The sequence below is a fragment of the Sturnira hondurensis genome, unplaced genomic scaffold, assembly GCF_014824575.4.
Source record: "Sturnira hondurensis isolate 20B ecotype Veracruz unplaced genomic scaffold, ASM1482457v3 Scaffold0005329, whole genome shotgun sequence".
Taxonomy (NCBI): Eukaryota; Metazoa; Chordata; class Mammalia; order Chiroptera; family Phyllostomidae; genus Sturnira; species Sturnira hondurensis.
In genome coordinates, this window is record NW_028077960.1 from 13,112,063 (window position 1) to 13,121,957 (window position 9,895).

Consider the following 9,895-nt stretch of genomic DNA (forward strand, 5'->3'; position numbering starts at 1 on the left):
AAAGAACAGGCTGACAGGGACTAGCACGGAGAGGGGAGGAATGGGGTGGTAAGGGAGATAAGAAGGGGAAGGGCCTAGTTACAGAAGGAGTATTAATGACCCTTGGACATAAATAACAGGGTGGGGATTGACTGTGGGGGCAGGAAGGTGGGGCAGGGGAGAGTAATGGGGGAAAATTGGTACCACTGTAATTGAACAACAATATAAAATAATTTTAATTATGTTTGAAAGTTGGGAGATTTTTGACTTATGGTTCAATCTTTTTACTAGTCATTTGTATGTTCAGATTATCTGTTTCTCCCAGGTTCAATCTTGGTAAGTTGTGTTTCTAGGAATTTACTTCTAGGTTCTCCAGTTTGTTGTCACACAATTTGTTCATGGTAGTCTCTTATGATCCTTTGTATTTCTATGATCTCAGTTGTAACATTTCTTACTTTTCCAGTTTTATTTACGAAATCTTCTTTTTCTTAAGTCTATCTAGAAGTTTATCAATTTTGTTTATCTTTTTAAAAAACAGCTCTTAGTCTCATTGATTTTTGCTATTTTTTCCTGGTCTCTATCATGTTTTTCTGCTCTGGTCTTCGCTATTTCCTTTCTTCTGCAAACTGCAGCCCTGGGCTTTCTTACTCTGACTTTTTCTTTAAACAAGTGTGATCCTTTAGACCTTTTTTTCCTTTTTTTACAGCCGAATTACTATCTGACACAGTAAATTATCTCAGAAGCTACTGTGACCACAGGAGATTGTTGAAATCAGAAGTTGTGAGATAGTTACTATTTCCCCTGCCCTAGGACAAGGACCACCATCTACTAGACAGACACAGTATCTAACGGTGCTGGCTTAAGCAGCAAATACTAAAACTGGGCTGATTCAGAGATGAACACGGTCCTTGCATGACATGAAAATGTGAAGTATCTACTATTTTTTAATAGTCAATAGACTTAGGGGAGTGATCACTTTGTAGTGCATACAGATGCCAAGTTATATTGTGCATGAGAAACATGTGAAAACAACAACAACAACGACAAAAAAAAACCCCCACAAGTATCCAACCAAACAAGGCTAACCTGGCCCCTTCTGTGCAAGAGGCAATAATTAAAGTATGTGGACCAGCTCGAGGTCACCTGATCCAGGAACCAGCCTGTGATGCTTCTGGCAGCACAGGCCGCATGTTCAGAGGAGAGAGGGAAAGAGGCACCAGTAAAGACCAGTTCCAGAGTGTTAAAAAGTTGTATAATAAAAACTGTAGAAATCCCACTGCTGGGTTGAGAGCAGTTCTATGATTCAGTACGCTGTACGAATTCAGACCCAAGCAAAGGTATTCGGTGAGCGCTGCAGGGCGGGAATCTCTGTGCAAAGATCAGGGCAGTCTTTTCAAATGAGAATTAGTACAGGGAATTGAAAAGTGCACCTGCTGGGCAGCTGATGGGGACGTCCCAGGGGCCCATGGCATCAGAGAGTAATCTGGACAGGGTCACTTAGGGAACTGACCACGTAGTTAGTGAAACTTTAATGTTGAAATGACTTGGGCCAATTGAGGTTTCCTTGGTTGTAGGAAACCAGGAAGTGAGTTTCTAATCAAGAAGCCTACGAGGAATTACATTCTTACCTACCTATTTCTCTTTTTGGAGCATTTTAAAACTCTCATCTTCACCCTATTCCAAACAATATTCATTGAGATCGTGTTTGAAGTAGCATTAGTTTACTATAAAATCTTTTGGATTTCCTTTGAGTCCATGGAAAAGTCCGCACGTAGAGAAGAAATAAGTTTTATTTCAAGGTCAATTGCACTTTTTATTGTTTAAAAGGGATGTGTTTCTAGAAATCATCAAGTGCCACTTCAATCTGTTAATGTAAGATAATGCCAAAAATAGAGTTTGTAATTTATATTTTCACCAAGTCCAAGACTTTCCTGGGACAGAAAAATGTCTCAATCAAAGGAGGGCCACAGTATCCTTTATATTAAGCCTTTTACCAATGTGTTTGTACATACAAGAGTTTAAAGGTCAAGTAGATTGTGCACTTGCATAAACGAGACTGCATTCCCCTGTACAGTATCCCTCTTTTCTTTTCGTATTGACATTTTCAAACAGCAGTTCTAAGCTAACAGCAAAATTGAGGGAGAAATACAAAACATTTTCCTATTTCCTCTGCTTCCACAAATGTATAATCTCCCCCTTTATCAACATGACTCCCCAGAGTGGCACTTTCAATGATCCTACATTGACACATCATAATCACTAACCTCCTTAGTTTATGTTTCAGTTCACTGATGGCCTTGCATATTCTATGAGTTTGGAAAAATGCATTATGACATGCATCCATCATTATAATTATCCAGAGTACTTTCGCTGTTCTGAAAATCCTCTGTGCTCCAACTATTTATACCCCAATCACCCTCGCATGTCTTGGCAACAACCATGGATCTTTTTACTCTGTAGTTTTACCTTTTTCAAAATATCATATAGTTGGAACCATACATTATGCAGTCTTTTCAGATTGGCTTCTCTAACTTAGAAACATGCATTTAAAATTCTTTCGTGCATTTCCATGGCTTCATAGCACTTCTTTCTGACGCTGTATAATATCCCACTGTCTCAGTGCACCACTGTTTCATTTCTCCACTGTCCCAATGAACACATCTTGGCTGCATTCCCCTAGTATGTTCAAGTTTTATCAATTATGAACAAAGCTACTATAAATATCTGTGTACAGGTAGTTAGTGGGTATAGTTTTCAACACGTTCAGATAAATGCCAAAGAGTACAATTGCTTGTATTGTATATTAAGAGCATGTTTACTTTTTTTTTATTTTGTGTATTTATTTTTAGAGGGGAAGGGAAGGAGAGAAGGAGAGAAATATCAATGTATGGTTGCCTCTGGTGTGTCCCCTGCCGGGAACTGGCCTGCAACCCAGGCATGTGCCCTGACTGGGAATCGAACCGCGATCGTGTGGTTCACAGGCCCGCGCTCAATCCACTGAGCTACACCAGCCAGGGCGAGAGTATGTTTACTTTTGTACGATACTGCCAAACTTACATAATGGCTGTGCATTTTGCGTCCCCCACAGCAAAGACTGAAAGTGCCTGTTGCTCCACATCCTCATCAGCATTTGGATTTGTCAGCGCTGTGGATTTGGCTAGTATAATAGCTGTGACGTGGCATCACCTTAATGTATTAATTTGCATTTCTCCCATGACACACGATGTGTATCATCATTACACTTTATTGTAGTTATGTAAACCTTGAAAAATAAGACACCATAAAATATAAAACAAAAATATAAAATTAAAAAAAAAAACCTCTGTAAGATAGCTCAAAAAGGAAGAAAATAAAGATCCAGTAGGGGAACTGGTTAAAGAAGAGACTCCAGAATGGGATTTGAATAAGGTTTCAGGGCCAATGAGCCCTTCAAGGGTGCTGCATCCAGAATCAGCCCAGGGTCCTCTACAGGAGCCAGTGTAGGTGCAGGTAATGGATCTTCCTTCAGGTGTGCTGGGTCCACTGGCAACTACTGGTTTCATGAAGGAGACAGTGCAGGTACATATCATGCTTCTCCCTCGAAGACGGCTGACTCCAGTGCCACTCATGGTCTCTTGCAAGAACCAGGACAAGTGAAGTGGACGCTTCTTCCCTGAGGGCTGCTAGCTCTACTGGCAGCTCAAAATCTCTTGCAGGAGCTAGTTCAAGTGCAAGTAACACCTCTCTCTGGTGGAGTGCTGGCTCTGGCGCCACCTCATGATCTATCACAAAAGCCAGTACAGGCAAAGTGATGTTTCTCCCCTCAGGCTTTTGGACACAATGCTAGTACCTGGGCTTCTGCAGGAATTAGTACAGGTGTAGGTGGTGCTTCTCCCTTCAAGGCCACCTTCAGGTTCCCTGCAACAGCCAGTGCAGATGCTTTAGGTGGTTCTCCCTTCAAGGGTGCTGGGTCCAGTGCCAGGTCCTCGTGGCCTGAAGGAGCCAGGTACAGACTCACATTGTGCTGGATCTAGACTCAACCCTTCCTCTGCAGGAGCCAGTGCAGGTACACGTGATGGTTCTTTCTTTAGAGCTGCTGTCTCCAGCACCCTCTGGCCCAGGTGACTTTTCTTCTGGCAGGGATGGTGGGTCCTGTCTCAACTGAGTGCCTCCTGTAGAAACTGCTCCAGATGCCAGCCTTTGCTCCAGAGCTGTAAGTAGAATAGATGTTGATGCTGGCCAAATTTCTAGAGTGGCCTCTAGAGGTGGCAGGATAGTTGGTGGTAGACGTTCCTCTAGTTCTAGAGTAGCCTTTACTTCCACAGTGGCTCTGCACCTACACCCCGCTCCTCAGGATGTACAGGCAATGAAGCTGGATCTGATAGATACCTGAACTGATGCTAGAGCTTCAGGTTCTGCCTCCATGGGCTCCAGGTCCTTTAGCACAACTGGGTGAATGTGGACATGGTGTTTCAGATAGGAATCTTAAGTACTGAGCTGGATATAGACCTTGGGTAGGTTCCTGGAGAGCAAGTGATCAGGTGGCCTCTGAGCAATAGACCTTTCCTAGCCATCCCCAAATTCTGAATCTGGAGACCCCTCAGCTCCCACACTCACCCCAAGCTTGCCCTGGCTGGCCCTTGTTTGTGGCATGGCCCAGGGCACCTGCCCCTCACTCAGGGAGATGAAGCGGGTGTCCCCATCAACCTTCTCCTTGTCTGTCTCCTGGGTAGAGCTCTGCAATGACAGAGAACAGCTGCCTGTCCAGAGGCATCAGAGCCCTACCTGATGCTAGATGCTGCTACTTTTGTCCCCTAGAACTGCTGCTCCAAGATCAGGTGCAAATTTTTGTCTACATAGCCCCCTCCCTACCTGGGTGAAATGAGATTTACCTCCAGGACTTGGGATAAACCTCAGGTGGAAGGGAACTGTTCCATGCTCCACCTCCACTTCCATCCAGGCCACCTTGACCTGGGGGTGAACATGACAAGCCCACTAGGCTTCTTACCTCTCCTCAGCCTGCTCCTCCTTGGAGTGTGCCCTCCCCAAGTAAATCCCTCTTTCACACACACACACACGGAAAGGAGACATACAGCTGCCCTGGTGGGATGAGAACTGTGGCCTACCTGGACAGGACTACCCTGGGCCTCTCTGGGTTGCCTTTGGGTCCCCCTGGGAAAAGACATTTGAAATGAGACCTGACCAAATGTCTACAGCATTGGAACAGGCCATCAGTGCAGGTTTTCCTGAGGCCACAGCTTGAGACCTGGGGACACAGCAAGAGAACATGCTTTTCTTTCGAATGTCTCTAGCTAAGTGGGCTGGGCAAAAGGAGCCTTCTCTAGAACACTGCTGCCTGGTTACCAGGGTTCCAAGTATTGTTGGGCTCTATCATCAGGAAGTGAAGTCATTGCTTGAGGTCCCCTTTCTGAGCTTCCTCTTTAGAAAAGAGCTTCCCAGAGTCCTCTCTAGGCTTCTCTCTGCTAACCCTACAACCCACAGCATACACAGTTACACCGTAACAGCCCACGCACACCAACAAAGCTCCCTCACAGTCCTGAAGATGTCTGGGTGCAGCCAGGGCTCCAGCTTTGAGGACACAGAGCTGGGTTCAGACTCATCTCTTCCTGTTGTTTTAAATTCAATTTATTGGGATGATGTTGGTTAATAAGATCATATACTTTTAAGTGTACAACTATGTAATATATCATCTGTATATTGAATTGAATAATCATCACCTAAAGTCTAATCTCCTTATGTCACCATGTATTTGACTGCCTTTTTCCTCTTCAACCTCCCCCACTCTTTTCCCCTCTGGTCACCACTATACTGTTGTCTGTGTCTATGAGTCTGTTTTGTTTGTTGCATTAAGTTTTATATTACACGTGAGTGAAATCATATGGTTCTCAGTCTTTTCTGCCTGACTTACTTCAGTTAAAATTACAGATCCATCTTGCTGCTAATGGCATTATTTCATCCTTTTTTATAGCTGAATAGTATTCTATTGTATGTATATAACACATCTTCTTTATCCAATCATTTATCAGAGGAAACTTACGATGTTTTCATGTCTTAGTTACCATGAATAATGCTGCGATAAACATAGGGGTACATATGCTTTTAAAAATACATGTTGCACATTTTTAAAAAGATTGTATTTATTTATCTTTAGAGGGGAAGGGAAGGAGAGAAGGAGAGAAATATCAGTGTATGGTTGCCTCTTGTGAGTCCCCTGCTGGGAACTGGCCTGCAACCCAGGCATGTGCCCTGACTGGGAATCGAAACGCGATTGTGTGTTTCACAGGCCTCTGATCAATCCATTGAGCTACACCAGCCAGGGCATGTTGCTAAATTTGATGGCAAATATCCAGAGGAAAGATTGCTGGGTCATATGGTATCTCTATTCTTATTTTTTTGGGGGGGATTTCCATATTGTTTTCTCATAATGGTTGCACAAATTTACATTCTTGAAAGCAACAAATGAGGGTTTTTTCACCTACTTCCTGTTCAACACTCATTATTACTTTTCTTGTTGATAATAGCCTTTGTAATTTGTGTGAGGTTGTATTCCAGTTTGGTTTTGATTTGCATTTCCCTTATAGCTAGTAAAATTGAGCATCTTGTCATGTATCTCTTGGCCATTTATGTGTCTTTTGGGGAGAAGCATCAGTTCAGGTCCTTTACCCACTTTTTAATTGGGTAATTTGTTTCTTTTTGTTGTTGAATTGTATGAGTCTTTAGGTATTCTGAAAATTCATCCTTTATTGGATGTATTGCTTGCAAATATTTTCTCTTATTAAATTGGTTTATTTTTTATTTGTTTTCCTGTACAGAAGTTTTTTAGATTGCTACAACCCAATTTATTTTTGCTTTTACTTCTATTGCCTTTAAGGTCAAATTTATAAAATCCTGTCTGAGACCAAAGTCCATAAGATCAGTAACTACATTTTCTTTTATGTATGTTACTGTGGCCTTGTATTTAGGTTTTTGATCCTTTTTGCATTATGTTTTATGTATGGTCTCAAAACCAGTCTAGTTTCATTCTTTTTTATGTGGCTTTCTAATTTTTCCTGCACTATGTAGTGAAGAGATTCTCTTTTCTCCATTATATGTTTTTGCCTTCTTTGTCAAATATTAGTTGCTTATATTTATGTGGGTATATATCTGTTAAAATGGTCTGTGTGACTGTTTTTCTCTGAATACAATACTGTTTTGATTATTGGAGCTTTGTAGTATAATTTGAAGTCAGGGAGTGTTCTATCACCAGCCTTGTTTTTACTCAGTAGTGCTTTGGCTACTCAGGGTATTTTGTGATCTCATACAAATTTGGTGATTTTTTTCCTATTTCTCTGAAAAATGCCATTTGGATTTTGATGGAGATTGAATTAAATCTGTATATTTCTTTACATAATGTGGCCATTTTAACTATGATGATTCTTCTAATTCATGAACAAAGAATCATTTAATTTCTTTGTGTCTTTAGTGTCTTTCATTAATGTCTTACTGTTTTCAATGCACAGGCCTTCACATTCCTTGCTAAATTTATCCCAAGGCATTTTATGGTTTTTAAGCATTTTTTAATTTAATTATTGTTCAAGTACAGTTTTCTGTCTTTTACTTCCATGCCCGCCTACCCCCCAGTGTTCCCCACTTCCCACCCATTTCCACCCCTCTTAGTTATTGTCCATGTGTCCTTTATATTTGTTCTTGTGAATCCTTCCCGTTTTCCTCTGAAAATCCCTCCCCTCTCCCCTCTGGTCCCTGTCAGCCTGTTCTGTATTTCAGTGTTTTTGGTTATATTTTGCTTGCTTGTTGATTTGTTGTTAGGCATTTTATATTTTTGATGCAATTGCAAATTCAATTTTAAAAAAATTCTGTTCTGAAATTTTATTGTTAGTAGATAGGAATGCAATATATTTTGCACATGAATTTTATATCCTGCAACTTTACTGTATTTGTTTATTGTTTCTAATAATTTTTGATAGACTCTTTTATGGTTTTCTATATAAAGAATCATGTCCTCTGCAAAAAGTGACAATTTTACTTTTTTATTTCCAATTTGGATACCTTTATTTGCTTCTCTTGCCTTATTACTCTAGCTAGGACTTCCAGTTCTAAGTTGAAAAACAGTGTTGAGAATGGACATCCTTGCCTCAAGACATGATCTTAGAGGAAATGCTTTCAGGTTTTTGCCATTGAGTATGATATTACCTGTGAGTTTGTTGTATTTGGTTTATTATGATGAGGTAATTTCATTCCAGCACCATTTTATTATGTTTTTAATTATAAATTAATGTTGTATCATGTCAAATGTTTGTTGGCATCTATTGATAATATCATATGATTTTTATTCTATATTTTGCTAGTGTGGTATATCACATTGATTGATTTGCAAATGTTGAACCATCCTTTTGCCCTTAAGAAGAATCCCACTTGATTGTCATGTATTATTATCTTTTTAATGTATTTTAATATTTGATTTGCTAGTATTTTGTTTAAGATTTTGGCATCTATACTCATCAAAGATATTGATCTGTAATTTTCTTTTTTGTGTGTAGTCTTTGCCAGGATAATAATCGCCTCACAAAATGAGCTGGAAAGTAATGCCACTTCAATTTTTTAAAGAGCTTGAGAAATATGGGCATTTATTCTTCTTTGAAGTTTTGGTAGAATTCATTACTGACGCCATCTGATCCTGGATTCTTTTATTTAAAATAATTAAAATTATTTTGATTTGGGTTTTTTAATGACTTTTTCAATTTCTTTAATGTGATTAGTTTGCTTAGCTTTTCTGATTCTTCATGCTTCAGTTAAGGGAGGTTAAATATTTCTAAGAACTTGTCTATTTCTCCTACATTATTGAATTTGGTAGTGTATAGAATTTCATAGTATTCTTGAATAGTCCTTCATATTACTGTAGTACCCATTGTAACTTCTCTTTCATTTATAATTTTGTTTATTTGAGTCCTTTCACTTTTTCCCTTAGTAGTTTAACACAGCTTTGCCAATCTTTTTAAAGAAAGAATGATTTTTCTTACATTATTTTATTTTGTTGTCTTTTTGTTCTCCATTTTGTTTAATTATGCTACAATTTTTATTATTTCCTACCTCCTATTGACTTTTTGCGTTTTCTAGTCCCTTAAGGTAAAATGTTAAGTTGTTTATTTGATTTTTCTTGTTTTATGAAGTGGGCCTATAATGACATAAACTTCCCTTTTATTACTACTTTTACTGTATGCCCCAAATTTTATGTCATATTGTCATTCTCATTGGTGTCTGTATATTTGATCTCACCTTCTGTTTATTCTCTGACCCAGTTGTTCTTTAGTAGTATGTTGTTTAATCTCCACAGATTTGGATTTTTTCCATTTTATTTTTGCACTTGATTTTTAATCTTAAATCATTTGGTTAGAGAATATGCCTGACATGATTTCAATGTTCTTAAATTTGTTGAGGCTATTTTTTGTGCCCTATTATATGATCTATCCTTGAGAATGTTTCTTAGGCACTGGAGAAAAAAATTATATTTTGTTGTTCTTTGATGAAAGCTCTGTAAACATCAATTATGTCTATTTGATCTAATATATCATTGAAAGCCAATCTTTCTTTATCAATTTTCTTTTTTAAAATTTTAAAATATTTTATTATTTTATTTTTAGAGAGAGAGAAGGGAAGGAGAAAGAGAGAAAGAGAAACATCAGTGTGTGGTTGCCTCTCATGTGTCCCTGCTGGGGACCTGGCCTGCAACCCAGGCATGTGCCCTGACTGGGAATCGAACTGGCAACCCTTTGCTTCACAATCCTGTGCTCAATCCACTGAGCTACACCAGCCAGGGCTTTTTATTAATTTTCAATTTGGACATCTATTGATTGCTGTCAATGGGCTATTTTCAGGTTCCCTACTATACTCGTGGGTTTTTTTTTGTCAGTTTCTCCTT